General features: G+C 40.3%; 1 protein-coding gene across 1 annotated transcript in view; it reads left to right on the top strand.

Annotated features, from left to right (window-relative positions):
- Nucleotides 1-745: 745 nt before the first annotated feature.
- Nucleotides 746-11,822, top strand: part of LOC114558821 (poly(rC)-binding protein 4) — a 31,938-nt gene continuing 20,861 nt past the window's right edge. Inside the window, exon 1 of the mRNA XM_028583074.1 lies at nucleotides 746-892. The gene's annotated coding sequence lies outside the window, so the exon portion shown is untranslated. The remainder of the gene's footprint in view (nucleotides 893-11,822) is intronic.

The following is an 11,822-nucleotide window of genomic DNA, read 5'->3' as shown; positions in this document are numbered from 1 at the left end:
TCACACCACAAACTTCAAAAGAAAATGCCAAGAGCTTCAATTTTACATTTGCTCCACCGACCTTGATTAAGTCAATGCATTTGTATCCTTGTACATTTTAAATTGAGTCAAGATTGGGAAGATTTGTGTTGGATCTTCATGTTTTGTTGGCCTATAGCCTAACAGTAAAGCCTGTGACAATTTATCAGAGGTGTGGGGTACTTGGCTTGCAGTTAACTGGAGTTTAAATGGGTATAGTAAATATATAGCCTAGTAAATTAAGTGTATATTTAAAGCAGCAGTGATGATTTCTAAAACTGTCAGTGTCTCCACTAAAACACCCACTAATTGAGACAAATACCGCAAATTTCTGAACAGTCTGATTGATTCAGCAAATTTCCCCGGTCATGCTATGATTTCACACCGTACAGATTCTCAATGATCGTGAATGTGTCAATCTGCGGTGCGACGCACAGGGAGCAGCACGCCGCGCTCCCAGTAGAGGTCCTGTGGGGAGAGGATCACACCACACCGGCCGAGGCGCGGATACAAACATAGCCTACTGGAGGCTTGAGGGCATCCGAGCCAAAAAGGACTTTTTACCCAGAGAGCACTCGGTTCTCTCCCCACGAGCTGCCTCGGTTAATGGTGATCAGGGTGAGCCGGGTGGTCGCCGCCTGCATCTCCCCTAGTGTGTGTGTGTGTGTGTGTGTGTGTGTGTGTGTGTGTGTGTCTCTACCCTCCTCAGCGCACAGGCGCCCTGCACTCCAGTCTGCTGACACACCGGGAGGACAGTCCGCACTAACACGTCCGCGTCATTGGACTCTATGTGGATACAAAGCCCGGTAACAACACACATCCATGGGGATACTTTAGTGGGAACTGCAGACTGCGACTTTTTACATGAACACAGGTAAGTGACATAGATTATACAGAAAAGGCACAGTTATGGACAGCATGTTCCCAATTCTCCAACTTGAAAGAGCTCTTATCCAATAGGTAACATTCTTAATCGATGATCGCTATTTAGTGTCCCTCGAATTACACCAAACAGAGAGGCATGCTTTTTTTTTTTTTTCTTAATGAACCATCCGAATTAAAGCTAGAATCAGGCAATTTTAATTATATAAACAGTCTCCTATGTTGTTACGTATGTGGAGTAAGCTGCTAGATTCATTCGCTGGAGCTAATGAAGCCATAAAGTGAGTGTTAAATCCAGCATATGGCACAAAGTCACCAGATGAGCAGAGGACACAGTAAGACTGAGGAGACAATTGGTCTTTTGTGTGTTGACGGTTTCATGATAATAGAAAGTGGACCCCGTTGGCCAGGCCAATCCTGAACACAGAGATCATTCTCATCAAGTCCGGTACTGTGGGCGCCTGCTTGGTGCTGAGGCAGCGAGTGTGTGTGACAGCAACATTATTCACCAAGATGCCTAATTGCATTAGTTTTACATTGTATAGAAAAAACTGTCTTGTTAAGCTGACCCAAATGAAAAACAAAACTCAGTCCAGATGCTATTTGGCTGGACATGTTTTACTCAATTCTACCATTAGAGTCACATGGCAAGGGGCAGTTTAGTAGACAAATACAATATTTTAAAGGCAATTATGTTGATTTGTCTACAGTTTCCAACTATTTAGTTTGCCAGACATTCACAGCCAGTAAACACTAGTCATTTGAAGGATTGTTTTCATTTAGCAAAAAGGGTACAAACAGGCTTGTCAAGATCTTAATTAACCATACTGTAGGCTTCAATACAAATTAGTATTGATGTTTCTGGCATGATGGCACGGCTGTTTCCACTTCCAGTTTTAATAACACTCACATGTTTTGCATAGTATGGCCTACATTTATCCACTTTAAGCCCATATGAAATTCAGGAGATGGATCATTTTTACACTCTTCACTACATAAGAAGCAAAAAATAAATAAAAAATAAAGCAGCTGATAGTGGGCCAGCTGATTGATTCAGGAAATCATGTTCCTTTCTGCCTGGGGACGCTCATGAATCTTGCATGTGCAGCACTCAAACAAAGGTGGAGAGAAGTAGGACACATTGGAGAATTGCACATCACTAACTGTTAGCTGTTTGTGGAAGAATTCATTTAGGTGTAATGCATAACATGACTATTTTACTGAAGAAGTAGGAGATTTATCTTCCAAAGCACAAAACGGAGATCAATAAAGAGTAGAATTTTAGAATTCTGTGTGTGATGATGTCTGCTTGAGTGCAAATACACTATTTATACCTGAAAAGGAAATAGGACATACAATTTGGTTGATGTGAGAGGCACACAACTCCAGGGGGCACAAAGACAGACCATCATGTATATGCTGACTCTGTCCAAATGCAATTCCTTAATGCACTTTGAGACTCAGAGATCTAATAAGAAGTGGAAGAGAATCTTCAATAATGAAACCACCACCTGCATGTCTGCTGCAGAGTGAGGGCTGGGGCCGATAGGTTTCATAAATAACAGAACCCAGACCTTACACGTGCTGCTCCAACGTCTGGGAACTGCCAATAATCCCCCTCATCTACTAAAATGCTGTTCTTGCAGACTGGGTGGGGGGTGAGGGCACAATGCTTAGTTTTAGTTTGGAAGTCATCAAGTAAATGCAGCCCTGTGCAGCAGCTTTGCGCTATTTAACAGTTCTGCAGAGAGCGAGATCATGGATATTCAATCATTTTTTACAGACGAGGAGAGTACAAGAAGAGCTTTCCACATAATTTAGTCTTTAACAACATTTTATTCCCCTGATTACTTAAGTCATGTCAATATCAAATTAGTCCTAAATTGTTTTCTGTTAGACATAAAACTTATTAAAAAAAGTGTAAAATGTAGTCAATTGTAGTGCTTTTGGACTCTTACTCGTACGTTTTATGAGGCAAGTCAGTATCATCGTCTTCACTCAGCCGTTAATTTAGATGTTGTTGTCACAGGAGCGTTGTTGTGATACAAATTAATTTCCTCTTCAATATCTGAGACAAATCCCCTGTAGCAATTAACCTGCATTTGAGCAATTAACCTGTGCTTGTCACTATCTAATAACTACAGACTCTTGAGGCTCAACTCACTTTTCCAGCTTTGTCGATTGCAATAGACGTTAGTTAATTATTCTTATGTTTTACCATGAAGTAGGCTGCGTTTTACAAGAAAGGACAGAAACAAAATCACATGCATATTTGTGACGCTTCCATGCAAATAGTGTAGCTTGCTTTGTTTTGGATCTTCTTGTTCTGCTTATGAAGAGAGCCTTTCTTCTGAAGCAGAATGTGACCCTTGCTGCTGTTCTTAAGACTGACCCAGTGTTTGACAGAGCCGCAGGCTGTCCCCGTTATGAAAAGATAGCTCTGTGTTGAGCTCCAAAGATTGACCCAGCAGGCCCCATGACTCGCTTGTTGTGTCTTACAAAGAGTCTCATGAGCGTAATTTATTTAGTTCAGAAGTTACCCTCAAAGAGTGGCTTTCTTGCCCTCTTTAGATCGACTCAAGAAATACTGATAGGTGTATGCTAAGTACGCCACTCCAGTGCGCAAGTGCTATATATCAAGTGAATAAGCTCAAAGACTATCTTCGTGACAGTAATTCCTCTACAGGAAACTAAATGGAGGTTTTCTTTCAATTGGCCATCTGCATTAGTGTGTGTGTGTGTGTGTGTGTTTATGTTTTTTGTATTGCGACCAAGGAGAGAAGCCTTTTATCACCCTCTTCAGCTGCCGAGTGCCTGAAATATTTAACAGCGACTGCACTATTTTTGGGTTTGTGCTTGGTTTGTTGAGCAGCTTATGTAATATGTAGTTTCAGCTCAACATGCACTGGTACTGTTGTATACCAAATAACACACCAGCAACTCGGCTAACTTAAGCCTAGTGATGCTTTGACTTTGCAGCCATACTGTACGCCACTATGAAGGGCTCCTGCACTAACTGTGCTTTGATTCATTTAATTTATGGTTTTAATACAGTGTCTTTCATGTCAAAGGATGCATGCAGGGCCAGTCCACATATTTTCAGGTTACTTGTTTCTCTAAAATATCGATCAACTCATTTCTCTTGCCTCCAACTGTCCCCATCTCTCCCCCTTTCTTTCTCAATTTGTCTCCCTTCTCTCTTCTCTCTCCTCTCTCTGAGGTGTCAGATTCTCTGACTCATGCCCTGGTGTGGAGGATGGGAGGAAAGCAAGGATGAAAGAGAAGAGAAAGTCATTTTGCAGATAGAGAGAGTGACCTTCATCCAGCAAGAGGGATGGCATAAAAGCTAGAGTTAATACCCTGCCAAAGTGTATTCTCCACCATGCCAAAAAAAACCCATTCAGAATGATATATGGTCCTAATAGAAGCTCTCTAATAATAAGAAGTATGCCATTGTAAGTCAAGGCAAGGCAAATGACCACAAAATTCCAGTGTAGAGCCCAGAGCCATAAACACTCTGGAGAAGTCAAACTGTATAATCAAATGAAAACAACACAGCCGCACATGGCCTACAAAGCCAAGTAGAGCTTTTCCCAAATGTACTGTAGATCTATAATATGAAGAAAAAAACAGATCTGCACAAAATTAATCTGCAACTATTTTGGTAAACACTTAATTGTTTCTGTCATATTTCAAGCAACAAAAGCCAGAAATCTCTCGGGTTTTTGGCCTCTTAAATGTGATGATTTGCTGCTTATCTTTGTCATATATGATAGTAATTTTAATATGTTTGGTGTTTGGACCCATTGTCGGATAAAACAAAGAATTTGAAGAACACACCTAAGACTAATTTTCAATATTTTCTGATATTTGACATACCCAACGATTAAAGTGATGGTTCGGAGTAATTTCACCCTAGGGTCCTTGGTACTATGACCTCGAGCCAAACACCCCTCCAGAAGCTTTTTTCACCTGGGTCGAAAATTGGACGAGTTAGTGTTATCAGCTGAATAGCTTAGTGCAGGCGCTAATGGATCCGAGAGTGTCTCTTGTACATTACCCCACTAATAATGCCCAAAATGATACCAAACTTCTACACTAGTACAAATAGGTTATGCATTCATAAAACAATGGATTGTAAAGTTTGTAAGTACACCAGAAGTTTATGTAAATAACACTTGCCTGTTGGCTTCTCGTCTCTGCTGCTGCTGCTGCTGTTGCTACTGAGCGCTTAGGGCCGTCTACAAATTACAACAACGAAAAGAGATACAACAAAAATATTTATTAATTTAATGATTAAATAAGGTAATGTCTCCAAACTTACCTCAATTATAACTTGTCTCCTGCTAGTTATACTACAGCACTTACTTAAAAAAATAAGTTAAATTAATAAATATTTTTGTTGTATCTCTTTTCGGTGTTGTAATTTGTAGACTGCCCTAAGCACTCGTCTTACAGCAGCAACAACAACAGCAGAGAGCAGAAGCCATAAGACAAGTGTTATTTACATAAACTTCTGGTGTACTTACAAACTTTCCAATCCATCGTTTTATGAATGCATAACCTATTTGTACTAGTGTAGAAGTTTGGTATCATTTCGGGCATTATTAGTGGGGTAATGTACAATCGATCCATTAGCGCCTGCACTAAGCTATTCAGCTGATAACACTAACTCGTCCAATGTTAGACCCAGGTGAAAAAAGCTTCTGGGGGGTTGTTTGGCTCGAGGTCATGGTGCAAAGGACCTTAGGGTGAAATTACTCCAAACCATCACTTTAATCAAGAAAAATTATTTGCAGATTAATCAATAATGAAAGTCAGCATTAGCCCTAAACTGAGATAAGGAGAGTCAAATGACAAGTGTTCAGTATACTGTATGGGCTTGGGCCACACTGTCCCCATGCTAACTAAAGCAAGTGTAAATAAAGGCTCAGAAAGTGTCACTGTGTGTCTGGAACCAGCAGCCACTTGGGAGATAACAATTGACAGCCCAGAAACACGGCCATGTAAGGTTCATTATCTGTATGTTTGTGTTCTTCTCATCCCTGCTGGCAATAATGAGAAAGAGGAAGGAACTCGGGTTTACCTAATGAGGAGACGGGATCCTTTGTGAAAACAACACTTGATCAATGAATGTTTCTCACACAGTGGCCATGTTCTTTCAAGGGTATACGCTTATTAATAACCATTGAGCCAGGACTAACTAAATACTGCTCCATCCTGACAGTCACAGAATCTGATTGCTTAGGGTAGACTGCCATAATGGAGTGTCACTTATATTGCTGTTCATTAGCATTATTCTGTAGCCAGATTGACATGATTCTAAGTCCCTGTGACAAGAAGAAGCGCTAAAAGTAATGATTCGCACCACTTTGAGATATGACAGTCTTTGAAAAATGCAACTATTTCTGATGTCAATCATTTGTGGTTCCTGAGCTCTCATCACATTGCACAAAGTGGATTGACAGTTGTTATGATGAAGATAAATAATCTGCTTTTGTGTAAAGATAAGTGACTTTTTAGGTCTGATATAGTCAAAAATATGTTTGGGGAATGAGGGAGATATTACAGTATTTAGTTATAAATAAGAGTCTTGTTCAATAACTAACTGGATGGTGCTCCAAGTTCTCAATGTCAGCCAGAAATCCCACACAGTTCTGGCAGATGCTTAGAAATTCCTACATCAGTAATTTTGTCACAGCACTTTGAATTAGAAACTTCATTGCAACTTTTCAGTGGATTTGTTTACACAATCTGAAGGAAATCTTGTAGTTTTATTCAGTCTTTAAAACGCCACAAATTATGGATTAAAAACACGCTGCTTTAGGGTAATCTTATCATCTAATCTTATACTGTATTTTGGTGCAGCGCTGCAGCGAAGGTGGCTGTTGGCCTCCTCCCTGCTGTAGGGAAGCCGAGCTGGCTCCAGGAGCAGCATGGGTCTGTTAACCCTCTCTGGGGCCCTGTGGTTGACAGGCAGCTCGCAGCGCAGCCTCACACCGTTGTGCTTTAACACCAGATGAAGCCATGGGCTGATAGAAGAGGACAGTCCCCTCTGGCCCGAGGGCTGACCCCTCCCATTATATCTGACAGAGCTAAGACAGACACGCTAAGAGATGAAACACTGCTCTTTAATTTCAAGCCTCTCCTCTTTCACAACTAAAGCCCTCTCCTCCTGTCTCTTTTCTTTTTTTTCTCTTGTCTCAGTGGAAATGCAGCCATGGTGAAGAAACGTTTAACTTAAATCAAGTGGTTTTAAGTGTTAAAGTTGTGAGCTTTGCCTGTCAAAGTGTCATATAATAGAGCTATAGGATTTATGTATATTAAATTCTGTATTTGTGTGTTTTCTGTTCGGGGGTGTCAAAGTAGGCATGGTTTAGTTGGGAAAAAAAGGTATGTCATATATTCCCTTGTACCAACCAGAATTTGGCAATATTTTGTGCCAAGTTGTGGGGTTATTTGATTAAGTTGTCAGCACTGTCAATCAATTCACCCACAGAGTTCTTGAGAATGTAACACTAGGAGCTACAGCATAAAATATTTAAATAGGTTTATGCAAAAAAGTTTAAATTGTACTTCATTTGCACTAGCGTTTTAGGTTGCATATACAGTCTTCCCTCAGCTGCGTTAAAATAACCACACGCAGCTCGGCTCATGAAGCAATATTACTGATGAATCCCAGCATGACTTATAGCTGTGATGCTGTTAAAGCTAATCCAAACGTGCATCTCCTCTGCAAATATTTTATTCACATGCAGTTGAGTTCATTTAATCAAGAAGCTTTTGTATAAAGTCGTAATTCTGCTGAAATGTAAGTATTCAGACCCTTTTAAAGGAATACACCACCGTTTGTTGAAATAGGGCTTATCACGGTTTCCCCTAGCTGTAGATAGGTGGGCCAATGCATTTTTTGTCTCAGTGCAAGTAATTAGGTAGTTTTTTTGTATTTTGTTGGCTCACTTTTACTCACAACATGCTAACCGGCAACATAGGATTACATTCACTACGCTAAGCTAACTAGCGGCGGTGCTGCTGGTGTTGCAATGCATGCACAAAAAATGCGTTGGCCAACCTAGCTACAGCTAGGGGAGACCGTGATAAGCCCTATTTCAACAAACGGTGGTGTATCCCTTTAAATGTGCAGTCGTTAGCTGTGTTAGTCCAATACTTTCCACTGTTTATAGACAGAAACTCCAAATGGCTTGTTTACATGTCTTTGTGTGTGTACCATTGTGCTTTCTTTTTTATTTGGATGTGTGCACACGTGTTTGTTCCCAGAGGATCTCATTTAAGTTTGGAGGAGAGGACTCTAGTGAAGAGGAGCCTATAGATAGAGGACTCTTCTCTTGTACTGTATGTGATCATCCCATGGACTCAAACATGGCAGTACTTTAAGTTTGCTCATGACCGATAGCTGCAGAAAACAAGTCCTCCTGTGGAACTTCTCAGCAGATCAAAGCCTGTTTGCCCTTGTATTTCAACAGGGCGATTTCTGCGTCTGCGTGTTTGTAGTGTGTGTGAATTGTTGCCTTCTTTCATCCCAGCAGCTGTACGTGGGTTTGTGTGTGCTTTGTTTTGGTGCACACAGACCTGGGAATGTGGCTGTCTCTATGTGTGTGAATGGTCTCTCACCTCTTGCCCTTGCCATGCGCGTGTACACACGTTGACACCCTCTCACTTACTGCTCTATACGTGCACACCCAGGGGACACCTTATCCTCTCCGCCTCCGTGTGTTTATCATGCAGACACTCAATACCCCCGACCCCTTGTATGTACCATATGCAGAGGGGAACCCTGTTTCTATCTTTCACCATGGAGACCAGGCATGTCCTCATTCCTTCTTCATTTCCTCTAAGCCGGCCCAGAGCCGTCTGTTTGCCGGTTGTGTGAGGGACATGGTTGCCTCAGAACAGGTGTCCAGTCCTCTATACAAGCGGGTTGAACAACATCCTTTTCATCTCGATAGACTCTCTGGAGTGGATGCTACTGAAAACATGGCAAAAATAAAAAAACAATATTGCTGGCGGCTGTCAAGGGATGTGCGCTGGTTGCTTTTATCCGTGACATCTTTGATGTATGCTTCATGGAAGTAAGACCAAAGAAAACACATCTCGATATCTTAAAGGATAATTCCAGGTTTATCACATATTTTGGTAATAAATTGGGTCTTATTTTTGTAGTTTTTGGCATGATTCCTATCTGTAATTATAGCATTGTACTTATAAGAGTCAGTTAAGTACATATTTATATCTGGTAAATTGTTTATCATGTTACATACATCAATATGTTCTGATATCACAGAAGTTAATACAATAGTTGTATGTATTTTCTGAATAGTGTATTATGGGTGGGCTATGCTAAACTTGTGTTTATATTTGGCATTATTCTTTCTAGGGCTGCAACTATGATTATTTTCATTACAGATTCATCTGATGATTAGTTTCCCAAGTCATCGATTAGGTTTACTCCATGAAATGTACAAAAGTAGTTAAAAAATGTTTTCAAATGTCAATTTTTTGATACATTTTGTCTGACCAATAGTCCAAAATGTAAAGGTATTTTATTTCCTGTAATATATGACCAGAAAATGAACCAGAACATTTCTGGCATTTTGGCTTGAAAAAATACCGAAACAATTATTTGTTAATTGTCAAAATAGTTGCAGATTAATATTCTTTTGATCATCTAATTGCTTTATTTTCAGCACAAATTAGTCCCTGGAGTGTTAGAATGCACGCACATACTATATATATCTTTTGATTATTTGCAATAGGGGATAGTGGTGTCGTGTGCATAGTTCAGAAAAAAAGCATTTCGCATGTTTTCACTTTTGGTGTTCCCTCTAAATAAAGTAAAGATAATTTGGCTTAACTGTTGCTTGTTTGCAACCTGGCTGCTGGGGCTTCTTGCCACACCAGACTTTGAGTGAGTACAATCTCATCATAACTGAATAGAAATGATGGCCAAAAATATAAGACCAAAATTGCAATAAACAGTATTTCTCCTTTAATATTGTTTAAACTTAGGTGCATTTGTTTTTGTGTCAGTCATTTGGTCACAAAGTCATGCTTAATAAAGATGCAGTGACTCATAACAAGAAGCCCCTGAATACTGGATTCAATAAGGACCAAGGTTACACAGTCATGACAGGAGCAGAACAGTGGATGTGCTCTCTGCCTCTTTCTCCTGTTCTGACTGTATTTTGGCAGCCTGGCACTGCAGTCTGCACTTTGCTAATTCTGTGTTCTGAGTTACCAGGTCTAATTTAGAACAGAGGGGCTCTGTTCATTCTGGAACGCTGCTGCTTGGGATTCTGGAAATGAGGAGTTCAGAGACTCACCGCCCTCACACAGACACAGAGCACATGCCTTGTTATCAACCCACAGAGCAGCACATAATGATTCCTCCAACCATTAGCTCCTAATGCAATAAAATGCTAACATTTTAGCCATGCCCTTCAGTGCCTAAACATAATGAAGTTAGCCCACGGGTTGCACAAATGTGCTCTGTGATAACACGTGTTCAGGATGCATCGATCAAGATTAAAGGCATCATGCCTTTTACTTGGCCTTATATCTGTAGCTAACAGCGAGCAAAATGTTTAATTTATTTATCTCCAGTCAACCCCGTGGGCTTTGTTTGATATTTATGGAAATTGTATGGAGATGAGTTTCTTACTGATAGTTTTGTAAGTCAATCCAATGAGCATTTCTCTCAAAAAAAGTTTGATTTGGTGCAATCTAATACAGGAAACGACACTTTGCACCACTTACCACCACATTTTGACAGACTGGCGTGTCAGACTGCGCTGAGGCCATGGAGGGGAATTTAAAACCCACACAGACAGTCAAGCTCTGTAGGATCTTAAGAAGGATGTGTGTGAGCATTATAATGTGTCTTTGCAAGCATCCAGTGCATGAATAAATCAGCGAAGCAGCGATGGCCTTGTGCACTAAGCAAAAGCAATAAACCTGCCTACAACAAGTCTCTCCGGAATTGGATCTCATCTCAAATAACACCCATTTATTAAACCTGATCTCTTCACATAGCTCACCAAATCTACAGACAGCATGCAGATTTAGAAAAGACACACATATGCCAGGCGGCGTCAGTAGGATTGCAGCAGTGGGCGGATATACAGTGACTCTGTAGGCTGGTTGGAATGCACTTGGCAGACAAACAAGTGGCCGTGATGAGTGAAAAAGAAGATGAGAGTTTGTCACTGAATATGTGTGTTAACATGATCCATGGTAATAAAGGATTCCTCTGATATCTTAAATATCTTAAAAGCATCATTAAAACCAAATGCTTTTTATTATATATTTACTGTATATAGTATTGAAGCAGAACTGAAATGATGAGTTGAATAATAGATTAGTCAATCAACAGAAATAAATCGACAACCACTTTGATAATTCAATAACTATTTAAGTAATGTTTAGCTACGCTAGCGGCATGGTTCTAGAGATTGCAATGTCAGTCACTTGTCCAGTCCATCACTTTGGTCGTGTCTGAAATATCTCAACATTTACTTGATCAATTGGCACAACATTTGGTACAGACATTCATGCTTCCAAGATAATAAATCATAAAAACTTTGGTGATCCATTGACTTTTTCTCTAGTGCAACCCTGAGGTATAATATCTCGACAGCAATTGGATGGATTGCTGTGAATTTTGGAACAAAAATTTGCTGCCAGATAGTGATCTTCAGATAGTGAACTTTTCATCCAGCGCTATCCGCAGGTCACAGTTTTCATTTATCCAGTGAAACATCTCAACATCCACCAGATGGATTGGTACAACATTTTGTTCAGACATCTATGGTTTCCAGGTGATGTATTTTGATGATGCCCAAATACTGTACCTGCAAACATGCTAGCATTGCTATTGTGAACATGTTAGCATTCTGGCGTTAGCA

This window comes from Perca flavescens, chromosome 7 (genome assembly GCF_004354835.1).
Source record: "Perca flavescens isolate YP-PL-M2 chromosome 7, PFLA_1.0, whole genome shotgun sequence".
Lineage (NCBI taxonomy): Eukaryota > Metazoa > Chordata > Actinopteri > Perciformes > Percidae > Perca > Perca flavescens.
This window is presented reverse-complemented; position numbering and strand designations above follow the sequence as displayed.